The sequence below is a fragment of the Sinohyriopsis cumingii genome, chromosome 6 (assembly GCF_028554795.1).
Source record: "Sinohyriopsis cumingii isolate HCF-2022 chromosome 6, ASM2855479v2, whole genome shotgun sequence".
NCBI lineage: Eukaryota > Metazoa > Mollusca > Bivalvia > Unionida > Unionidae > Sinohyriopsis > Sinohyriopsis cumingii.
In genome coordinates, this window is record NC_142966.1 from 157,106,912 (window position 1) to 157,129,560 (window position 22,649).

Here is a 22,649-nt window from a genome sequence, read left to right on the forward strand (position 1 = left end):
TTCTTGTAGACATGTTATGTCATATTGGTTAGCTACGTCTATGAGTTTCTTAGCTTTGTTTAAGTTAAGTCCATTACTATTAACGGACAAAATTTTTAAATTAGTTTCCTTTTCAGTATCCATTTCTTTTATGGATAGCGGGTTTTTTTTAAAATATATTTTATGCATTGGGTTAGTTAAATATATAATGGTGGTTTGTGTATTTTCATGTTGTTATGTATTTATTTAGAATTTCCATTTTTTTGTGTTGGTAGTGTTGTTGTTGTCTTGGTGTTGTGTATGGTTGGTATTGTTGTTAGGTTTCTTTTTAGCTTGCCTTTGAGGGCATGTTGGAAGGGTGGTGAAGTGTTCGTCTTGTTTTCTGGTGAGGGTTTCAGTGCTTGAGTGTTTGGAGGTGTTGATGTTGCTGATGGTGTTGAGGGTGGGGGCGTGGTGTCCGTGGTGATGGTGGCGGATTTGGATAGTGCTGTTGTTATTACTGTTTGTGGTGTTGTAGGTGGTGGAGTCTGTGAGTTCTTGGAGGAGTCCTTTAATTACTTTGGTGTTTGTTTTTTGTTTGGAGGGTTGTAGCGTGGATGAAGGTTATTTTGCTTGATTTGTGGAGGGTTTGCTTTTCGTTTTTTGGTTTTCCTTTTTTGGGGTGTTGAGTTCTGTGTTGTTTGTGTGGTGAAGGTTTGTGTTGGGGATTGATCATTGTGGGGGGGGGTGTTTCATCAAAGTCTGATTCATCTGTATTTTGTATTTCTTGTATGTCTTCGTTAGGTGAGGTGGGGGGTGTTGGTGAGGGTGAGCGTGATTTGGTGGGAGAGGAAGGAGGAATGTCCATTTCCTCCTCATATTCTTCCTCTTCTGAACTGTCTTTAGTATTTGTTTTATTGCAGCTGCTGCCTTTTGTGCATATGTTGGTGGTGTATTGGAGTCCTGGTTTGGTAGGTGATTGTGTCTTTGGGGGCAGTTCCACTTGTTGTGGCCTAGATCCCCACAAGTGGTACAGGTTCTGGATTTATGGCAATTATAGAACCATGTTGTGATTGGAATCCCATAAATTTTAAACGATTCTGGGACTTTTGGTGCATTTTGGGCTTCAATTTTTAGTATGATTTTTCCGTTATGGAGCCCTGGCATGGTTTTGTAGGTGTCCCTCCTAATATCTAGGACAGGGACTTTCGTTCTCTGCTTGAAACCCTCTCTACAGACTGAGAGAGGGATTTCGTGAGGGAACTTAGAGACAAATATCAATAAATTTTCTTTCGAAAATTCTAGTGATTGGGGGTGGCCTCGTTACTTTTACAATCTGATCATTTATCAAAATGTTCCCTTCCAGGAGTAACTTTTTGTTTTCTTTGGGATATAAAAGATATGGGCCCTTGCCTATACTATGAAAGTTGTCGATCTTGTCTTGTAACCCTCTTGCCACCAGCGCGGCTAGTATGTGAAGACTCGAGGGTCTCTCATCCCGGTTGATATTGGAGAGGTCTAAAGCTTGTACCCAGGGTGCTCTATGAGCCTTTATCAGTCTGCCTTTTTCTACATTTTCCTCCTCCGTTTGAAAGTACTGGGAGAGAAATATATCCCCCCTTATTGGATTTGCTTGTGCCATAGTTAGAATTGTTGTGGGTTGATATGAAAGGAGCCCTTACAAGGACTAGAAAGCTATACTTGTACAGGACACCAGTTGCGATTTTTCGCGCGAATGTCGTGGTGCACTTGTTTGTATAGTGTTGATAGTGATAGAAGATACCTCTCCTTTAGGGTTTTCTTCTGTGTCTTTTCTTTTCCTTTCTTTTCTCTTTTCTTCCTTCTTCTTCAGTCTTCTATACTTCTTCTTTATTTTTCTTCTATGATGATCTTGATCTTCCTTCTTTATTGCTGGGTACCCGCCATTGCTAAATACAGACTGTACTTCTCAACAAAGAGTGTATAATAGGTAGTATGCACAGCTTAATTAATTCCCCTGGAATGACCCAATTTCTCTGCCAAATTAACTGCACGAAATTCAAATTTTGAACTGGGTCAGTTGCGGATGCTGGAATAGAAATGGCTGAAAAGAAATTTCTTAAATTGGTTATTGGTCTAAATGATTGTTTATCATGGATGTTGTGACTTGGCAAGTTAGACTTTGTATAGGTTACATATATAACAAGAACTGAAAATAATTTGAACTTGTAATACTCTGCGAAATATTGGAACAAATGGGAAACTAATGACTATAGAATAATAATAATAATAAATTATTATTATTGCACCTAAATTATAATAAAGGATTAAAAGTTACTGTTATAAAAAATTATTACAATTGGTGTATATTAGTTTAAAATTTAATATAGAAAAGTCACTCTGAAATTTGCATTTTTTTATACAAGACAGTAGAACATTTTCACATCACGATGGTCTACTGGTTTTTTAAGTTAGGGAGATCCCTATTCTTTCATGAAATGTATAAAACAAATACAGTATTAAAATGGATTCTTATTCAGAAGTATGATATACAACATATGATAGTATCATTAAAACTTTGGAAAAATAACTGGTTACGTAATATCAAGTATGCACATAAAATAGTTATGCCAGCAAGTACAGCAAAACAAGAAATACACAAGTGAAAACTTTACTTGCATATTGTACAGCAATTTTTATACGTACATGTACTTGACAAGACTGTTTAAAACCGTTTAAATCTGAAATGTTGTCAACCTTGCTCTGATTAATTAATACACTTGCAGAACTAGTGTTACCAAAATTTAATAATTGTTTTAAGAAAAAAATATATATGACCTCTCACAAAACATAATTTATACTATTTTTCCTACATTGTTTATTGTGCATAGAAGAGAACAAACATCAAACAAAAGGAACATATATTATAAGTAATACAAAACAAACTACTTTTTCCAAGACAAGTCCATGCTTGCATGGGTGATTTTATAAATAAGGGAATGGTGGTTTATATACATACAAAAATGTTCTTTGTTCGAAAAATTGCTTACATTTATAAAACCAATGATCATAAAAAAGAAATGCATAGTTGTTGATTTACTAATATGAAAGTACATTTATATAATCTTTCAGATAGCTAGTATTTTGAAACATGTCACTGAATGATTGGGTCTATCACAATCATCCACAATAAAGTGATTTGAAAACCTCAGGGATAAATTTATATTTTATACTAAGCATATAATTACACGTCATTAGTACCTGTTAGTATTTCCAAACCATGTGACTAAGAGTAGTGTCTGTCCCAGCATTCTACAGCCAAGTGATTTGGTGACACCATCCAGAATTGATAAATTAAACAAGACTTAGCAAGTCGAAGTTTGATTGTAATTTCATGAACCCCATAAGTGCCTTAGTGATCACATGAGATGAGATGACGCTGGTCACGTGGTTGGTCAGTCTTGAGAGCAAAAGAAATGGAAGCCTCAATGTGTTATTGGGTGGGAAGTATTAAGGGTGGGCATGTGATCACTAAGGCACTTATGGGGTTCATGAAATTACAATCAAACTTCGACTTGGTAAGTCTTGTTTAATTTATCAATTTCACTTCCCCCATAAGTGCCTCGTGATCCCATGAGATTTCAGAGCGAGGCTTCCATTTATGGAATTGATTAACAACAACTAAAACCCGAAAAAGAAGAAATTTTATATGTTGATATCAAACCAGACAACCCAAAATTAAGATGTACATTACATTACCATTATACAATTCTGGATGCAGACAAAACCTTTGTACTGAATTCAGTCTGGTCTGTAACAGGCTTCTTATAAAATTTCCTGAAAGTACAGGCCCAGCCAGCTGCCTTCAAAATTGTACCCAATGGTACCCCTTTTGCACAGGCTGCAGAAACAGATGCAGCCCTTGTGCTATGAGCCTGGAACACTGCGGTATCAATACCAGACTTTCTCATAACAGTCTTTATCCAGTTTGATATTGTGCTTTTGGCAACTTTTTTATGTGGAGATTGTGTGCTGATAAATAACTGTGTTTCAGAATTTCTCAAAAGCTTAGTCCGTTGCAAATAACACTGTAAACAAGAAACAACACACAATTTTTTGTCAAAAGGATAAGATTCAAAAACAAAAGGTTCCAGGTGTTTACCTGGTTTAGATTGTTTCAGCAATGAAGAAATGTGTATTTGTACACTGTTTACACCAAATTTACTGCCATTTGTCTGCATAAGGTGAAGTGTCTGACACCTCTGTCCTGTCAACAAAGCAAGCAGCATGACTAACTTCATAGTAAGTTCCTGTAACGATAATTGGTCATTGCCTTGTAAAGAGAGAAAATAGTTAAACACAAGCCGCACATCCCACACAAAAGTGTATTTTGGAAATGAAGGCTTTGCAATGAACACTCCTCTCATAAATCTCTTAAGTAAAATATTCTTGCTTAGTCTGGATTTAGAAGTAAGACTAACTAATGATGAAATTGCAAATCTAGCTGTATTTACAGAACTATAACCTAAACCTCTATCTACTAATTCTGTTAAAAACTCTATAACAATAGTCACAGGTGGGTCAAATGTATTAATCTGTCTCTGATTTGAAAATAGCATCCACTTTTGGAGATGACCCCAATACTGTTTTTTAGTTGATGTTCTCCATGAATTGATGATGAGGCAGGCAGCCCTCTCTGATAATCCTTGACTTTTGAGTGCTGTCCTGATAAGTGAAAAACACCCATCTTCAATTTTTGGAGGGGGTGTCGTCGTTGTGGATTGTGTGCCAAGTGTAGAATGTCTTGTGGACGTGGCAGTAGAAAACAAGGACCGACTACAGCATGCAGGAGACTCGGAAACCAGGGTTGCGTTGTCCATAGTGGTGCCACCAAAATAACATCTGCTTCGTCTTGGGCCATTTTTTGCAGCACTGCTCCCAACATACTGAAAGGTGGAAAACAATAATGACGATTGTAATTCCATTTTAAAGAAAAAGCATCAACTGCTATAGCTTTTGGGTCAGGTCGGTATGAAACATAACTCGGAACTTGGTGATTTAGCCTGGAAGCAAATAAATCCACATCTATGTGCCCATACACTTTAATGATTGCATTGAAGACTGTAGCACTTAACTTCCATTCAGAATCATCATTTATGTTTCTAGACAATCTATCTGCATCACAATTTTGTGTTCCCGGCAAATGAGAAACACTTAACCAGATACCCCTAACTGTACACCACAGCCAGATATCACGTGATAATTTATGCAGTTTAGAAATGCGGCCTCCCATTTTTTTCACATATGAAACTGCTACAGAGTTATCCATGTAGATGCGCACATGTGTGTTCGTTACTTTGGAACAAAAAGATTGTAATGTCAAAAAACATGCTTTCAGTTCCAAGAAATTAATATGATACAGTTGTTCCTCTTGATCCCAATGACCACCTGTTTCAGCTTTGGTTGTATGATTTACTCCCCCCAACCAACAAGGGAGCTGTCACTGGTCAAGACAACTTGGGGTTCACCATGTGAAACCACTTTATAACTGGCGGACACATTAGATATCCACCAAGATATACACTGTCGGCTTTTTTTCGAAAGAGACAAATAAGCATCGAAATTACCTTTATGTATCTTTAAGTATTTATCTTTTTCGTGTTCTAGATCTTTATAATATAAAGGTGCATACTCTACGCCTGGTTCGCAAGCAACAAGCATTCCCACAAGTTGAGCTAATTCACGAATAGTGATGTTCCGTTTCCGCAGTATGTCAGAACAATGAGCAACGATACTGTCTGCTTTATCTTGAGTTAGTCGGACAGTCATTGTGACAGAGTCTAGCAAAAATCCAACAAATACTATTTTTTGGGTGGGTTCAAACACAGATTTTCTGGGGTGAACGGTTAAGCCCAAGCCATCAAATGTACGAACTGTTTCCATAATATTTTGCCTACACTGATCATAAGATGCCCCTAACAAACAACTATCATCAATGTATGCCACATTTGTGAACCCTTTTTGTCTCAATGATGCAAAAACTGGCTTCAGTAGCTTGGTGAAAACGCGTGGTGCAGATGCCAAACCATTTGGCAAACAGGTAAATTCATATATATTCCCAAACCACTGAAAACGCAAATATTTCCTATGTATCTGAGCCACAGGAACAGAATAGTAGGCATCCTTCAAATCAACAGATGCAAAGAAACAATTTTTTCTCGTAGCATTAACAGCTGTTTTCAAAGTTTCCATTTTAAAATGTATCTTCTCAACATTTGTATTGAATTGTTTTAAATTCAAAATAAGTCTCATAGACCCATCTTTTTTAGGTCTAATGAAAATGTTTGAAAAATACTGTCCAGGTTTTGAATAAACTTTACGAATAATACCTTTTGCAAGAAAATTATTAATTTCAGCATTTATCAGTTTCTCTTCAGTTATTGAGACTTTAAGTTGGTTAGGTATACACGTTTGCACAGGTTGCTGTTCAAACTCTATTTCATAGCCTTTCACAGTATTCAGAATCCAAGGATCTGAAGTAATATTCTGCCATGCATCAAACCATGCTGAAATTTTCCCAGCAACAAAATTGTCAGGTGTATTGATCATACAACAAACATATGTACTTACATGAGGCTGCATACAAATAGCCTGGGAAGATCTTACTGATCCTTCCGATGTTTGAGAAATCCAGTTCCTTGTTTCTGGACTTTTTTGAAACCCTGTCTCCAGCGATGATTTTGCTGCCCCTGATAATTTCGGTGCCGGAGGTGTCCAGTCCGTGAATAAGAACGTCCTAAAAAAGGCACATTGCTTTTAAAATTTGATGCCACCAGACGTTTTGCTGCTTCTTGTTGCTTTTTTCCCAGCAGCTGAGTCCCAGCCTTCTGGGATTCATTTAGCTTAGTTACCTGCCCATTCAGGTTATCTCCAAAAAGCCAGTCTGTGATGGGATTCGATGCAGCACAGATGGGCTGATACATGTCCGTTAGCTCAGGTTTTATTAAGTCACGATGCTTAAAACTGAAGTCGCTGAACAAAAACGATGACATTTTAAAAGTATCCATGACAAGGTCCCTAACTGAATCTAACGGCAATTCTCGAAGATTGTTTCTATGCTTTTTGAACAATTCCAATGCCCTTAAGGTAGGGACCAAAATTTGCCCCAACTGAGTTTGCAACTTTTGCAGTAGTATATCCACACTCTTTGCCTGTTTTGACATTGCATTCCAGACCTCAATATTGACTCTTGGCACCTTTAAATTGTCACAATTGCCTGGTCTGGGATACTTCTCCTGCAAGGGTTTTAGCTTGTCGGAGGTTAACACAGAACGTAGTCCTTTATTGAGGACTTCCGCTAATTTGTCATCCAGATTTGGACCAGCTTTTTGATGTTCCAGGACAAAACTTTCCAAGTCCGTAAACAAATCATCATCATCATTTGTACTGACCTCAGCGGAATCTGCATCTGGCATAATTAAACTTGCAACATCCACATCCGAGTCGACGTCCCCTTTATCGTGCACAGTGTCCAAATCCTTTTCAAACTGCCCTAGGTGTGCCGATCCTGCAGAAACCGCAGTTGATGTGTTTGGCATTTGGGTTTTATTAGAAACACTCGCCAAGATCTGTTCCATTTTTGTCATGCGCGCATGCATTTTGGACACAACATCCGCGTTTTGTGTCCACAACTGACATTGAATGGCCAATTCTTTATCCAGGGTAGCCATATTGATTGTTTGGGCGGAAATCACGTGACTTGCGCCAGTATCAGACAATGACGTCATGTCTTCTTGTCGTAATGGTCGACTTAATGTAGCTTTCCCCAGCTGCCCAACATATGCCCCACTAGACCTCATACCTATGGTGGCGCTATACAGTTTCGCATTTTGCATAGGGTTAGGAATTTAAAGAAAAAGAATGTCCCCGGCTTTCTTCACTGGTTATACTGGCTATTTAAAAAAGACCTTGTATATCTTAGGTATAATGCAAAGAACCTTTAATTCCCTTTATTTTGGTGTATGATTGATGGGTGTACTATGGGTTATAGAGTATACAGCTTGGCCTTACTTCAAATGTGCACCTTTCAAAAAAGTGCTAGCTCTACTTGGTCATTTTCACTTCCTGAACTTCAGAGGTCAATTGTATAAAAAAGAGCCGATAACTTTTTTTACATTTTATATATTTGGTAATTCATTCATTGCACTTTCAGAAGCTGGTATTGTCTAGTCTGGCAAAATTCATTTTCCCTATTTTAATAGCTGCTATGTATAGTGTACTTTAGACTAATTCAGACTGATTTTTTAACACAAGGGAGCAGTCATTTTAGTTAGCAGTGTGCTTAAATCATGTAAAATTTCCAAAAGTACAATATCCAAAAGAAATATCATCCACATTACATTAATGTAGCATAGAGGTATGCAAACGTTCTCTCCACTGTGCATGTTTTAAATGCGAACTACTTCACCTTACATACGTCACTCTCTCAAAAGTACATATTATCTGGTGAGCGCCACCTATGGTGGCAGTTGCTGATGGCGAATGCATTCGTTTCCCCATCAGACCCGTACCGGAAACCGTACTCACATCATCTGTGACGTTTCCTTTGCGTTTGCGACAATTTTTGAGTATTTCACTCATTAAGCCTGTCCCCTCTGGGAACTGCCTTGGGTGGTCCGCACCCTCCATTTTCTTGACACTGAAGTTCACTGAAAACTCGCAAAAGTTGGGAAACTATCTGCAACACTTTGCCTCTGCAAAGGTGCAACCCAGTTTGCGGAAATTAGTGCTTCGGAATGCACAAACCCGATGACTGCCAAACTTTTCTCCCGCAGTCGTATATTACGCTGTTAATTTTTGGTGTTTTCTTCTTTAATTTGCTCCCAAACTGTACTCTTCATGCAACCGTTGTTCTCTGACCAACCACGTCACCAGCGTCATCTCATCTCATGGGATCACGAGGAACTTATGGGGGAAGTGAAATTTCATGTTATGCTAGACAAATAATGCAATGTTGTTATTACTGTACTGGGTATTTCCAAAGCAGTGACTGAGAGATTAGGTCTGCCCCAACCTTCCAGTCTTATGATTTGGTAACCCCAGCCACAAATTTCCATGTTATGTTAGACAAATAACTAAATGATGTTATTATGTTATTTGCAAAGCCAGTAACTTGCAAAACCAATAACAGATATGGGGTCTGTCCAATCCTTGTATAGTCGGCTTATTTTTGAACATCACTATATATAGAGAGAGAGAGAGAGAGAGAGACAGAGAGAGAGAAAGACAGAGAGAACAGCAAAATAAACAATGAATGGACTGTGCCTTCTCTTTGACAAACTAAATCTTCATTATGTTACTAGTGCCTAGCTGAAGTGCATGATACTGTTACACTGAAAAAATATAATTGGGCATCTTACATGTAGCACATAACATGCTCCCTAAATGAATTCAATTAACCCAGTAAGGTTTTGTACTGAGAAAAGCATAGCTTAACCCTTTACCTCATAGAGCATAGTGACAAAGTGCAGCACACTATAAATAGAACACCTGTTACTTAGCCTACTGCATACAGATAGGCTTGCCTGTGAATTGTTAAGCAATATAGTGGTGTTACTTTTAACAGCAGTTTAAACCATTTTACGTTTTTGGTACACATATATTATCTGTGGATAAATTGAAGAGTAAAGTCTGATTGTTATAGCTGTGTAATTATTTTCACGGAAGAATATTTTATGTGCTTTGAAATCGAGAGAGAACTCGTTCACCATCATGTCAATGAGGCCATGTGACCAACCGTAGCTGCCATTTCCCATACTCGAAATTTACATGTTTTTTGTCTGCGTCTACATCACTAAGTCATCTGAATTTGATAATCAATGAAAACTAATTGCTGCTTATATAAATATCAGAGCCTTTACCTGAGTTATTGAATCTTTCATGGGTGTGATTCTAATCGTGAAAACTTCGTAAGTACTGAATGAAATCCTGCCTGTGAACTGTTAAGCAATGTAGTGTATGTTACGTTTAACAGCAATTGTAACCATTTTACATTTTTGGTACACATCTATTATGTGCGGAAAAATTTAAGAGTAAAGTCTGATTGTTATAGCTGTGTAATTATTTTTCACAGAAGAATTTTTTTGTGTGCTTCAAAATCGAGAGAGAACTCGTTCACCGTCATGTCAGTGAGGCCGCGTGATCAACCATAGCTGCCATTTCCGATACTCGAAATTTACAAGGTTTTCGTGTGCGTCTACCTCCCTACGTCATCTGAATTTGATAATTTATAAAAACTAATTGCTGCCTACATCAATATCAAAGTCTTTACCTAATTTATTGAATCTTTCGTGGTTGTTATTCTAATCGTGAAAACTTCGTACGTACTGAATGAAATCTGCGGCTGCCATTTTGGAGAGTGGAGATTACGACCCAGTTACTTTAAATAGCAGATATCGACCAGTGCATGAATAGCGACCATGTGATCTGACGTAATTGTCATTCGCGGAAATGAATGTAGTATCTAATAGGGGGGTTTTCCCTGAAGGTGGCTCTATGAAAACTAGCTCAAAATGGCTGATGTTTACAGCAGGCGTCAAAAGGCGTTTCCATGCGAATCTTGTAGAGGCGTCAAAAGGTGCTTCCATGCGAATCTTGTAGAGGCGTCAAAAGGTGCTTCCATGCGAATGGAGTAGGGGTGTCCAAAGACGCTTGTATGAGGTAAAGGGTTAACACATTAACCCCTGGAGGTTTTTGCCAATTTTGCCAGAAAATCAAGTAGGAAACACATTTTGAAAGCTATTTCTGAATAGACTCGAAAACACCAAATCCCCGGTCATCTTTCAATAACATACTGCCAAGTTGTGTTAGAAACATCGTTTTTCGTTGGCTATTAGACTCGCACATGAGCAGAAGGGTAAAAGTTGGACTGAGCCATTATTTTCATATGGAGACCACTCTTTATTCCAAATACCCATCTTATCCTACTTTTTGCAAAGGCTCATCTGTCTGCTTGCAGTTGATACCGGTTTGCTTTAGATCTGAGACCAAAAAGTCTAAAATCTGTACACAAAATGGGATTTCGACCACAGGCGAATTTTGCGTAAAAAAAAGTCGGGTCCAAAAAATGAGGTTTTTCTATCTGTATTTTGTAGTGCAACTAGATATTCCAGATTATTTGGTATCATTGTAGAGCTACATCTGTCTACCTTTCTATAATGCCATCCACATTAGTGTATCATGCATGCCCATGACGCTACAGAGCTCGGCAGCAGGCTACTACCTCCTGCCCCGTAAAGTCATCGCTAGGGGTTAGTGTGTTAATGATATTAGAGTGTACACACCATCCAAGTATAAACTGAAATTACAGCTCTTTATCTTCTTGTTTGCTCTTTTGCCGTAATGGTATATGTCCAGTTTAAATCTAGGTGAAAATGGATCTTGTTGCTCACTTAAATGCAGTATTAATGAACTCTTTACCTTCTGCTGACGCATGTATGCGACCATAAAAATAGCCTTGTAACCCCAGAGACGCGTATACAAGCTGCTAATAATACTCTCTCTGTCCCAGCTGGCTCATACATGCGTTTGTGGCCAAGGGTTTGGAAACCCCAGATACGCATATACACGTTTCATATTAAAGCTTTGTATTGGATGAAATTATAAACATCCGTTCTCTTTTATAATATTTAGCCAATGAAAATAGTCCTTTCATAAAATGATGAACATATTCTATTAGTAGTTTTACAGCATATAAGCGGGAAATTCTATTGAAAACAAGGTCAATGGTGACAGTAAAACAAAATGTCAACATTCATGTATTCCGACGACAATTCTGATGGAAGCTTTGAAGGATTTGAAAGTGATATTGATTTTAACCAGATTAAAGATGAAGGATTGGATATTATTATAAGTCCAGTTTCGACACCTGACATTTCAGATTTATCTGAATCTGAGGATGAAATGTAAGACAAACAAATCTGGTCGGAACACGTGAGACCTGTAAATGTGGACAACTGTACAGCAGTTTCAGGGCCAACATTTATTTTAGAAGAAAATGCAAGGGAGATAGATTTCTTTTTACGTGCTTCAGGCAGTATCCTAAAAAATTACCAAATCTGCATTAAAATAGTGGACACATTGGTGTGCAAAATAGTGGTGAGAAAAATAATCTAATATACATTTAAACACATATATTGAGATCTAATTTATTTATTATAAATATGTGAATATAAACATTGATTCCTGTGGATTATATGTACTTGTTGGTGGAAATGAGTGGCACAAATCATTGGTAAGTGTTTAAAATTTTATTTTTTATTAAATTACATAATTTGCTTGGGACAAAATTAATACAGCAAATGTAGACAGCATGTAAATAACTCAAGAAGTTCTCACTCAGGCAGCTATCATGATGCTCTGGGGTTCAGTCTACAAACTGCTGCTAGAAGGCAGGCTGCTTACCAGGCTTAGTAGCCATGGCAGCAAGTACTTGCAGAAGGTAAAGAGTTAATCCCATATGCTTTACATTTTTCAGTTCTTCTCTCTTGAAGGACATAAGAAACGACTTGTCTTCCAAAATACCAGATTTCAGCAAGTGATGAGAAACAACCTTGTCTTTTGACTTACCCTCAATGATGTTCTTGTAGGAAATAGGTAATAATTTGGTACAAGCCTGTTTTTAAATTCTTATTTGTTTTCGATGTGCCATTTTCTTTTCAACTGACATTGCCTGCAGAATGTCCTTTCTAAATTGATTTAGCATGACAGAAGAAATTTTTGAATTATCTCTTCGAAAAGTTATTGTATGCATGAGGCTTTCAGTGATAAATCATAAATCAGATCTTCCTCAAAACATCTTTTGCATATCATTCCAGACCAGAGATAATACAGTGCACCCGAGCCCAATAATTCACTTATACAAAACTGGTGCAAATTTGACCCATACATATTAGTGTTTTTATCAATTAATAATTTGGGCAACTGGGAACACAGTTCCATGAATAATTTAAACATGTCATCAGAAATATTGGTCAATCGTCTTGTGAGAAACTGTTTTCTTTCGGTTTCTGTCAAACTTTCAGGGTCATCTGTCGACTCTTTGAGATGATGTTCCATCGGCTTCAGTCCATCCAAAATTGTCATTTTGCACTTGGCTTCTGCATAACATGACTGGCCTTGTTCTGACGTGTTGAAGCGATTTGACTGCTGGATACTATTATACTTGAATCACAGCTTGGCCAGACAATAACCACCAACATACCGAATCTTACTTCTGGCACTACCTGTAACAGATGAAGAACACTGTCTTTCTGAAATCATTCTTGACGAAATGGGTAAAAGTTTCTCCTTTTCCTTCGACAAGTATTTTCTAACATCTACTGTTAAATTAAAACACGCGTGGTACAAAGCAGCATGTGAATGTACAGGTTTATCAGCAACCAGCAAAAAGCATGAAAGCTTTTTACTCATCACTTGTTTGGTATGTGTGACACTTTTTGTAGAATTCAGATAAGAATTCTGGTTTGACACCATTTATAGCATCTTTATTCATCTGCAGGTTTTCAGTTAACTTCATAATAACTTGAAACTGTTTACCAATGAATATCTGGACTCTATTAAAATTTTCATCCTTTAACTCATTCGGCCCCGATCCCGTCTGTAGGCGTGATCCGGTTTCTACATTTATTGGCCGATCCCGCCTGTAGTCAGGAATTGTTTACTGCATTCAATGGCCGATCCCATCTCCAGGCGTGATGAATGAGTGTTAGATACAACGTCTCTGATTGGTTAGAAATGTTTTATTCCAAGAACTAAACAACTATTAAACCAATCAGAAATGATTTTACTTTCATTTGTGGAAATTTGAATTGTTCAGAAGCCAAGGGCTAAAGTTTGAGAGCGATTTAACTACACGTGTTTTGTTGATGAAAAATCGTAAATGATGGCGGACGGAAGAGTGATTTTTGATGAGAGCAAAAATGGGGAGTTTCTCGGGTTTGATCTTGAAAATATTGAGCAAGCTGAGGAAAGATATGTTCAGCAGCTAGATATTATGTGAGATTTAGATTTGGACATATAAGTTTCTGAGATTGAATCGTCCGAAGATGATGATGATGACGGAGTTCTTGCGGATAAACGTTGCACATACGTTTGTAAATACTGTATAAATAAGTTGTGAAAGACTTCAACAAATAGGGAACAAATTACATCAATGTGTCGACAAATTCATTTAAAATAAATGGTGAAAATTTCGTGGATTTTGTTTGGATATAAGAAGAGAAATTAAGGTAAGAGTGAATGCATGTGCACGATGTTTTCAAACAGGTAAAAACTATGGGGCACAAGCAGCTCGACACAGCTTTGTGCTTCTGAGGCATATCAGCAAAACAGTGCTGGGGCCGAATGAGTTAATAGATGCATTGCAAGGTCATTAGTTTCTTTATGCATGGGAGTTTGAACATTGTCCATCATTAATTCACGAATACATTGCCTTATGTCAAAATCAACAGGAATCATTGTCACATCTGTATCATCTTCTTCAAGTGGTAAGTTAGCAATTATCTGATTGACATCATCCAAGGCTTGCTCTTCCTCTTGGAATTCATCTTTTTCAGTAATTGTTTCACACTGAAATAAGTCATCCTGGGTACCTGGGTCTTCAGCTTCAACATTTGCAAGGTATTCATATGGTGGAGTCCTGTAATGAAAACAGAATGAAACAAGATGACATGAAAACATGTACATGAAATATGCAGTATTGTTTTCAACCAGATAGTCCTCTGCTTTATTAATTAAATCAAATCCATCATTTGCCTATAAAATACATACACATGTTGTCACTTTACTCATGGTAATTGACAAACATATTATGGTAAGTACATTATCATAACAGCGCCTTCATTTTTCAGGTTACTGTTATGACTGAAAGTGTAAGATGGAGCAGAAATAGAGGCGGATGATCTGTACAGTACTTACAAACTCGAATTAGTGTGCAAAGGCCTGGAACCGTTACAAGATATTCATTTATTTGGAAAGTATGTCGAGCAGTTGTTTCCTAACACAAAGAATCACATGTGTGGTATAAAAAGAAATGGAACAAAATATGTTTGAATTTTCATAAAACCAATTGATGCGTTCAAAGATGGATGTCAGAATATGTCTCGGCAGGAACATATAGACTTGATAAAAGGTGATCTTCCTGAGACATACAAAGTTAATGAAGTTAAACAGGGTTTATTAGAATGCTTGGTACTAACTAGATTATCATGCAATGGAGTTCCAATTTTCAAACATTTGACATTTTGGGAGAATGACTGGATCCTGAAAATTGTTGGCAAGGAAGTAAATTTAAGTAGCTTATTCATCAATAATGAATTTGAATGCAGTAGGGATGGAATACAGGCAGTGTGTCAGCAAGTCGAAAGTGTTAACTTGTGTGAAGGCACGAGAGTAACCAACTCAGTTATATGTAAAAGAAATCACTTTGTTGAGACCCTCGCCTCTGAAAAGACAGGTGAAATAAAAAAAGACAGTGAGATCTGTAAATTGCTTGCGTGTCATCAAATATCTTGCCCAAGGGTCTAAGGCATGTAGGGCTTGTCAAAAATTGATAGTCACGGAAAGTAGGAACATGGAAGATATAGGGGAAGAAAAATGAAGATACCGAGGCACTCCAAGGATGTCATAAAACAGTAACATTGGAAGATTTTAAGAAACTTTTTCCAGATGCCTCCCCTGAAATGTTAGACTTTCTGTTATGTCTGACCAAAAATAGTGTTGCCAAGGATTCAAGAGGTCATCGATGGAGTAAGAAGTTAATTTCAGTTTGTTTAGACCTACACACAAGAAGTCCTCATTAAGCACATAAAAGCCTAAGAGACAGCAATTTTATTTTATTACCCTCTCCAAGTACTATAGTTCTTTACAAGAACAACATACAGCATTATGTAGGCTTTCAAGATGATATTTTTAACTGGATATATTCAGAAGCAAAGAGATTAAATGTTCCTGCTGAGGGCTTAACAGGTGGTATCATTTTCGATGAGATGTAAATTCAAGAAGATTTACAGATTGCTAAAAACGGTGATGTAATTGAACTTGTGGATTTTTCAGATTATGGAGTTAAAGGCAACATGATCAAAACCCTAAAAGATGGAAAACAAATGAAGTCATTAGGTAATTATGCATTGCAGATGGTGTTCCTTGGCCTCACAGGTTTTCGATTTCCATTTGTACACTTCATCACTAGACAGGCCCAGGCATCATAATTATATACATTGTTCTGAGGAGCAGTAGACAAACTATCTGTCTATGGATTTACTACATCTTATGTGAACATGGATGGTGCCCAATCCAATCGTTCATTTATGCATATGCATGGAATTAATATGAGTTCAACAAATATTAATGTGACAAGCCCAGTAAATCCTGATCAAACAGTTGTATTCAGCATGGATTACTCACATGTCATCAAAAAAAATACGAAATAATATTTATATGAAAAGTGGGGTCAAACAAGGCTGCACTAGAAACCTTGAACTGCCTGACAAGAACAACCTTCAATGGCAGATGTAGGTTGATGCCTTTAACTGGGATAAAACAAGCCCTTTGCAAATCCACAGAGCCTTAGCACAAATACACATATATCCATATGCCATGGAAAAGATGAGAAACCTTATGACTCAGTACCAAGCTTGGGACTGAACCCAAACCAAAATTGCAAGCTTGTTTTAAAGCTTGCGGCAAGCTTGTATTTGGAACATTGCAGCAAGCTTGCGCAAGCTTATTTATAAAGCTTGCGGCAAGCTTGTATTTGGAACATTGCAGCAAGCTTGCGGCAAGCTTGTATTTGGAACATTGCAGCAAGCTTATTTATAAAGCTTGCGGCAAGCTTGTATTTGGAACATTGCAGCAAGCTTATTTAACAAAAGTGTCATAAGCATGCACAAGCTTGCGAAAGCTTAAGCTTGCACAAGCTTGCGCAAGCTTGTTATTATTTACCTAGTACAATAAGTATACACAAGCTTGTGCAAGCTTGTTACTAGCTTGCGCAAGCTTGTTACTAGCTTGTTGCAAGCTTGCAGAGATTTCTTGCTACAAGCATCTGGGCTTTCAAAAATCAGACATGATTGTGTTTTCCCCCCTTCCAAAAAAAACCCTGAAAATGTGAAAGGGGGGGGGGGTCTGGGAGTCCGAAGGCCCCTGTCCAAAAATGCATTTTAGACTCAACTGCTCCTGGTGGACCAAATTATCATAATATATTGCAAAGTTTTACTTCATTCCAATGAAGTAATCTGCATATTTAATGATTAAATAATGCAATCTTATAGTTGCAATGCAGTGGAAAACAAATCTGTTCTGCCAAAACATTAAGTTTAATTCCATTGTTCAAGTTTATTCATTCACTGCAAGCTTACCCAAGGCTGCAGAAGCTTTAATGTGTTCCCCTAGCTGCAAGTGTCACGCCCCTATGAAATGATCATGAATAATGAATGAACTGTTCATGAACTTGGTTCAAGAACCGTTCATGAAAGTTCATCAAAAGGTTCATGAATTATTCTAGAATGTGCATGAATTGAAAACAGTCCACAAACTGGATGATCATCATTCATGAACAAGTGCATGAACATATTCATGAACTATGATGAACAAAGTTTCTCAATGATTCATGACTTCACGAACAGTGCCTATAAAACAAAATATGATAACCTGAGAAGTCACAAATACCTATTCATCCTGAATCATACAATAACCTTAGATGGGGGATGGGGTTAATACAGTATAAAATGCAACATATTATCTTAAAAACTGTATTTGATTTCAGATAAATTTAAACTGACAAGTGATATTCTTTTTTTTTACCCTTAGCAACACTTTTTGTATGTTCTGTAATTTTTCTTTGAAAAATGTTCAAGAGATATTGGGGCAGTTGCCTGCAATCAACTGTTGAAGCATATTTCATCGTCATGGGGCTGTCTTTCAGCTGGGGTTTCTCCTGACCAATCTTCTTCCAGAGACTGACCTGTCTGATAACTCTTTTGTGAAGATGTTCAGGGTCTATAATTTAATCAAATCCTGTCCAATGTCACTACTGAATGTCTCCTTCTGCAACTTAAGCTGTTCCATCTGATTACTGTTTGGATCTTTAACATTGTTGCAGCAGTCACAATTTAATGTCTCTTCCATCTTGAATCCTCCAGTTTTCAAATTTTCATCCTTAACCTACAAACTTCATCCTCTACCAATTTTACTTTTCTGCTGTCTGGTCTGAAAAAAAGGTAAAGTTAGTTAATTACAGATAATCTCTGATCAACATTGTTTTTAGCTTTTAGCACATTATCATTGTACCCCACTTTACTTACTGGAATAATATGATCCAACTCAAAAATGATTTAATCCCTTACACATAATACTGAGCATTTATATTATTGCAGAATTTTGTCACTGTTTTATATTAACTGAATCTGTCTAGCCATAGGTATAGTCACAGGAGACGGATGTTTTATTCAGTAAAATATGACATTTTTTTTGACAACACCGTTACACTAAATAACCGTATATATTACAGATAACGGTTATTTCATGCTTTCAAATATTTTCGCCATTTTTTATTGATAAAACGCCAGACTTGTGTGGTATAGGCCCTTAGTATGTCACATGCATCCACTCCGACTCCGCATGTTGCGTATAGCTGCTTCCGGTTTCATCACGTTGTTATTTGCACTTTTATTGTGAACAGTTTCACGCATTAACTATTTTCTTAAGGTTTTTTTTTTTAAATTACGAAATTACATCAGATTATAGAAATAGTGATGTCATGTAAAAGAAAACGATCTCGAACATCTCAACTCCTATCGATATCGAACCACGTCTGGTATCGAGAACTGGGGGGTGGGTGGGGGTGATAATGTTTAGTGATTTTCAAAACTTCGATGAGCAAGTTTAAATTAGGTCTGAACAAAATCGTGTCATTAGCTTGGTTATAAATAATATGATGACATATATAAACCAATAAAATATCCATATAACTTCTACTGAAATAATCACGAATGACCAAGAAAAAGATACTCACCGTAATTCTGGTCATCCGGGCTTGGTACGCTTTTCCGCCTAATTTTGCTCTCACCAAATCATTTCCTTCACATTCTTCAAAGTCGCTTCTCTGCACTTCTACTTACTTTAAAAAAATGATATTTAAAATATTCTCATCTGTCCATTCCATGGAGTCCACGGTTTTTGTTCGAGGTTTTTGCCTAACCATCTGCATGATCTTTGGTTTCTGAGGAAGCTTAACTGTTGAAATCGCGCGCGTATATTAACCAATCATATCACGTCTTTTTTCAAAGTCATCCAATCAGAATAATCGTTGTTAATATATTTCGGTTTTTACTGCAAATTGGCAACCAGTGACTAAGTCAATAGAATAAGCAGTTTATAACAGTAATGGAGAGAAGAAAAAAAACGTTAGGACAAAGTCATTGAAAGCTTTTTAAAGCAAATACATTTTGTTGATGCTGGCCAGAAAATATTTTCCCATATTAATCCAGAAATACTCAGGTTAAGTAAACAAGTATTGAATTAAAGATCTGTATGAACATTTATACAGTATATCATTTTAAAAAAAGAAGAAAAAATTCACCTTTATTTAAATTTCACTAATATTGTGAGAAGTTCGTATGATAAATTTTCATGAACATTTTATGAATATAATGATATAGATATTTAATATACATTTTTTTAAGAAATACCATGGTATTGCATCAAAGTACTTGAATTGTTCATGAACCATTAGTTCATGACATTTCAGGAACTTCAAAGATATTATAATAGTTCATAAAAATTCATCAGTGTGTTCATGAACTTCAAGTACATGATTCATCAAAATTCTTGAAGCTCATGAACTTACTTGAGGAACTTTCATGAACACTTCATGATTGTTCATCAAGTCATGACTTTGTTTTCGTAGGGGCGTGACAGTGATGGTGCCTGCTACTTGGATACATGGTCTCAAACTTTCACAAGCAATGGATATATATATATATATATATATATATGAAGAAACTTGTTGCAAGCTAGTTTAAATTTACTTTCTGAAACATACAAGTAAGCTTGCGCAAGCTAGTTTTACTTTATGAAACAAACAAGAAAGCTTGTGCAAGCTAGTTTTAATTTCTGAAGCAAACAAGAAAGCTTGTACAAGCTTGCGCAAGCTTGTGCAAGCTTGCGGTTATATCCAGCTATCTTGCCTAAGCCTGCACTTGCTTGTACAAGCTTGCGCAAGCATCCATGTTAGCTTATAAACATCAAACTAGCTTATCGCAAGCTTACCGCAAGCTTGCCACAAGCTTTCAGCAAGGATGCATTTTGGTTTGGGAATGGAGCCTCACTCTCTTGAAGCACACATCCAGATTGAGAAGAAATTTTCATGAGCAAAGACCCATATCTCAGGCAAATGACATGAGGCTGCATGAGAACCTGCAAATCCTCCATTGGTTCAAGAGATGGGAGGAAACCATAGCCAAAAGAGAAGATGTCTCATCAACATAAAAGGCAAAGAAGCTTCTGTCGCATCAGTGCATTGAAGACCTCTATGCATGCATTTTCGGAGTTGACTAGCTATGTAGAAAAGTCATAAACATGTCATGGCATGTTACCCCAGCCCAAATTAATTCTGATGTTGTAGAAAATGAATTCTGTCAACAAAGGGCAACATACAATGGGCCCAGCTCCCATCCAAATGCCCTCTAGTATAGAAGAAACCTCAATAACATAATTCCTGGACAGAGCAGTTTGTCGAAGAAAGGTAATGCTGGTGCAAAACATGTTAATGCTACATCATATGCCTCTAGTAATCCACAACCACTGAGGACAAAACTAGAAAAAGCCTCAATCCACACATTACTGAATTAAGACCCATAAGGCTGTAGACATACTAATGCAGTCACAATAATGCATTCACACTCAGTTCAACTGGATTCTTCATAGACCTGATGATAACATTCTACTGTCCTCCCTGGTATCCCATGAACTTGCATCAGATCACCTCTGCATTATATGCCATCTTGATGTATCAGTCCCTAACCCTCCACCTTTATCTGCTACTAAGAGAAACCTCCATATGATAAATAGAACCAAACTAATGCATGACATCCAAGTAAACCTAACAACTTGCTTACCTCCTACAGCAGAACAACTCGATAACTGCCTGCATTCATTGCTCGACAAACATGCCCAGCCACCAAGTGCAGAGTATCAATTCAAAAGTGTTCTCCATGGTATAGTAGCATTAGGCAAAGAGGGATGTGAAACATGAAAACAAATATATCCCACAAAATCTGTTCCTTAAAGCAGGTATGAATAACAAATTCCTGTTGCATATTCCTTATGCTTAATGCTGAATTAACAGAGCAAACCTGAAGTTTCAGTGAAAAAAAGTAAAACACAGAAATAAAAATAGTTTAATTTACAACTTATTAAGTCAATTATCGAACAAACCTGTCAGGTGTCATTCCTTGAGACTTGTGAATGGTCAGTGCAAATCCCAGCTTCAATGGTAACTGAATTCTCTCTGCAAGATTTACTTTTGTTCTGGGACTGTATACTGTGAAGAGAAAATATTGAAAGTAATTTAAAAAAGAATGAACAAATCCCCAAATGTATTATATATATATATATATATATATATATATATATATATACACACACACACACACATACACATAAACACCGAATTTTTTTTATAAAACTTGGCTATCTTTATGTTATTTTTAATTTTAAGTTTGCATTGGTAAAACTAACATTGTATGCTTAAAAAATGCAAACATTATCCACATTTACACTTAACTGAAAAGACAAGTTGCTAACATTATGTTATTTATATTTATATATATATATATATATATATATATATATATATATATATATAGAAAGAGAGAGAGAGAGAGTGTGTGTGTGTGTGGTTTTACTGTGCTATGCTGTTAATTTGTATGTAATTGTATTATGAACATGGTGTATGGAAGCATAGTAAAATGTGAATGGTAGTTAACTCATTCGGCCCCAGCACCGTTTTCAGCATAGATGTTAAAAACGTTAAAATTAAAATAAAAAACGTTTTAAAAAAACGCATTTTTTTCTCAATAAATAAAAAAAAAAAAAAAAACGTTCCAGTAGTATTTAGGCAACACAAAAATCAATATTTTACTTATTTACAAGCTACATACCAGTTTAAAGTTTCAGTGATACAGATATGAAAAAATGTCAAAAGTTTTAAACCGTAGTCCAGATAACATTGAAATTTTTTTCACTCCATGTCGTTATCACCATCTGACTGATCTGACCACTCTATGGTTTCCTCCATATAATTTATATTGTCCAGCTTTTCCTTTAGGCAAAGATTTGCATGCACAAACACTACATCTCGCACTCTCTTGCACTGCATACGGTTTCGCTTTTTCATGTGAATGAAGTCAAATGTTGACCAGTTTCTCTCGCAGGCTGAGGCGGACATCACCTGTGCTAAGACCCTAACCGCAACTTGTTGCAGCTCTGGAACGTGAGCTCCAAATGACATCCACCACCTGTATGCAGGCATTTCTTTAGCAGCTGCAACCGCCATCGGTCGAGCAAATAATCCTTGTCCTGCACGATACACGGCGTGCTGTTGCACGGCTTTCACCTGCGACTGAACATCATCATGGTATATTCTTTCTATC

At 36.9% G+C, this 22,649-nt stretch overlaps 2 long non-coding RNA genes and 1 pseudogene across 3 annotated transcripts in view; 2 read left to right on the plus strand and 1 right to left on the minus strand.

Moving 5' to 3' along the window:
* Window positions 1-22,649, plus strand: part of LOC149798351 (uncharacterized) — a 99,475-nt gene that overhangs the window by 58,876 nt on the left and 17,950 nt on the right. The window lies entirely within an intron of this gene.
* On the plus strand, window positions 15,678-16,512 carry LOC149798354 (uncharacterized; annotated as a pseudogene).
* LOC149798355 (uncharacterized) lies at window positions 17,734-19,565 on the minus strand. 2 transcript variants are annotated; one of them, XR_016421619.1, is made up of 2 exons: window positions 19,010-19,565; window positions 17,734-18,204 (listed from the first exon to the last, which is right to left on the minus strand). It is a non-coding gene; the product is annotated as an uncharacterized LOC149798355 (long non-coding RNA). The 2 variants fall into 2 exon arrangements; XR_016421620.1 differs by lacking the exon at window positions 19,010-19,565 and adding an exon at window positions 18,300-18,588.